The sequence below is a fragment of the Muntiacus reevesi genome, chromosome 3 (genome assembly GCF_963930625.1).
Source record: "Muntiacus reevesi chromosome 3, mMunRee1.1, whole genome shotgun sequence".
NCBI classification, from domain to species: domain Eukaryota; kingdom Metazoa; phylum Chordata; class Mammalia; order Artiodactyla; family Cervidae; genus Muntiacus; species Muntiacus reevesi.
Window position 1 is genome coordinate 111,719,893 of NC_089251.1, and position 2,221 is coordinate 111,722,113.

The 2,221-nt window shown below is 45.8% G+C and overlaps 1 non-coding gene across 1 annotated transcript; it reads right to left on the minus strand.

The window, feature by feature from the left end:
* Positions 1–293: 293 nt before the first annotated feature.
* Positions 294–365, minus strand: TRNAE-UUC (transfer RNA glutamic acid (anticodon UUC)). The gene has a single exon. It is a non-coding gene; the product is annotated as a tRNA-Glu (tRNA).
* Between the last annotated feature and the right edge of the window lie 1,856 nt (positions 366–2,221).

The window sequence follows — 2,221 nt, forward strand, 5'->3', positions numbered from 1 at the left end:
CTCAATGAATAGTAGCCATTATTCTCATTTCCATTTTACACATGGAAAAAAATGAAAATTTAAACATAAAACCATTTGGCCAAGATAACACAGCTGTTAGATAATAGATTCAGGATTTAAGTTAGCTTTCTAGCATCTTAATCCAGAGCTCTTTCAAAACACCACAGGTTCAATATAGCAAAAAGAAGGACAAATGTGGGGTTAGTGGAGGGACTTCATGCAGGTGACATGCAGAGGGAACCCTGAGATCTTTCCAGCTTTTTTTTCATGCCACACAGCTTGCAGGATCTCAGTTCCCTGACCAGGGCTTGAACCTGGGCTGCGACAGTGAAAGTGCCAAATCCTCACCACTAGACCATCAGGGAACTCCCAGTTGTTTCCAGTCCTGAGGGCAACATTCAACGGCACGCTCTAATCCTCCTCACTCTCTGACTCATCACTCCAGTCCTCAGTCAGTCCTTGGGTACCAGCCTGGGAAGTAGCAGATCCTGTGAGGACCAGGAATTACCTCAGGAGAAGACTCTGGAGAGTCCCTTGGACTGCAAGGAGATCCAGCCAGTCCATCCTAAAGGAAATCAGTCCTAAATATTCATTGGAAGGACTGATGCTGAAGCTGAAACTCCCAACACTTTGGCCACCTGATGTGAAGAACTGACTCATTTGAAAAGACACTGATGCTGGGAAAGATTGAAGGCAGAAGGAGAAGGGGATGACAGAGGATGAGATGGTTGGATGGCATCACCGACTCAATGGACATGGGTTTGAGTAAACTCCAGCAGTTGGTGATGGATAGGGAGGCCTGGTGTGCTGCAGTCCATGGGGTTGCAAAAAGTTGGACACAACTAAGCGACTGAACTGAACTGAGATCCTCCGAAGCCTGGAGAAGGTTGTACCAACACGACAGTGCCAAGAAAGAGCCCTTGGGATAAACCACCCAGGACAACCAAGGCCCAGCCTGGACTAGGCAGTATAACACAAAAGTTAAGAATCTAGCCAGATTTGGGGCTTCCCTGTTGATCTAGTGGTTAAAATCTGCCTGCCAGTGCAGGGGACACCGGTTCCAAGCCTGGTCTGGAAAGACCCCACATGCTGAGGAGCAACTAAGCCCATGTGCCACAACCACTGAAGCTCATAGGCCTAGACTCTATGCTCTGCAACAAGAGAAACCACCACAGTGAGGAGCCCATGCACAGCAACGAAGAGTAGCCCCTGCTTGCCACAACTAGAGAAAGTCCGAGAACAGCAACCAAGACCCAGCGCGGGCAAAATACAATACATGTACCTTTAAAAAAAAAATAATAGTAATCTAGCCAGCTTGTCTGGGTTCAGAACCCCCCATCACCACTCAGTAGTTAGAAGACCTTGGGTAAGTCAGTCAACCTCCCTGTTTCAGTTTCTTCCTCCATCACATGCAGGCACCAACAATGCAAGTCTCATGGGGCTGTTATAGGATCTTAGCCAATGTACCCGTGGAACTCAGGGCAGCACACCGCAGCTCCACCTACATTTACCATCTGTATCTTCATTTACACATACTGAGGGCCTCAATGTAGACTTTTGGTGTTAGGGCCACATACAGTTACATGTTCAGACGCAGAAATGCAGGCTAGAAAAAAATGCCTTCACATCTGAGAAACTGATCATCAGACCACGACCCTTGTGGCATGTTATGAGTTTAATAATTTTTTTTAATTATATGAACTAAACAGACATTTCTCCAAAGAAGACAGACAGATGGCCAACAAGCACATGAAAAGATGCTCAACATCACTCATTATCAGAGAAATGCAAATCAAAACCACAATGAGGTACCATTACACGCCAGTCAGGATGGCTGCTATCCAAAAGTCTACAAGCAATAAATGCTGGAGAGGGTGTGGAGAAGAGGGAGCCCTCTTACACTGTTGGTGGGAATGCAAACTAGTACAGCCACTATGGAGAACAGTGTGGAGATTCCTTAAAAAACTGGAAATAGAACTACCATATGACCCAGCAATCCCACTTCTGGGCATATACACAGAGGAAACCAGATCTGAAAGAGACACATGCACCCGAATGTTCATCGCAGCACTGTTTATAATTGCCAGGACATGGAAGCAACCTAGATGTCCCTCAGCAGATGAATGGATAAGAAAGCTGTGGTACATACACACAATGGAATCTTACTCAGCCATTAAAAGGAATACATTTGAATCAGTTCTAATGAGGTGGATGAAACTGG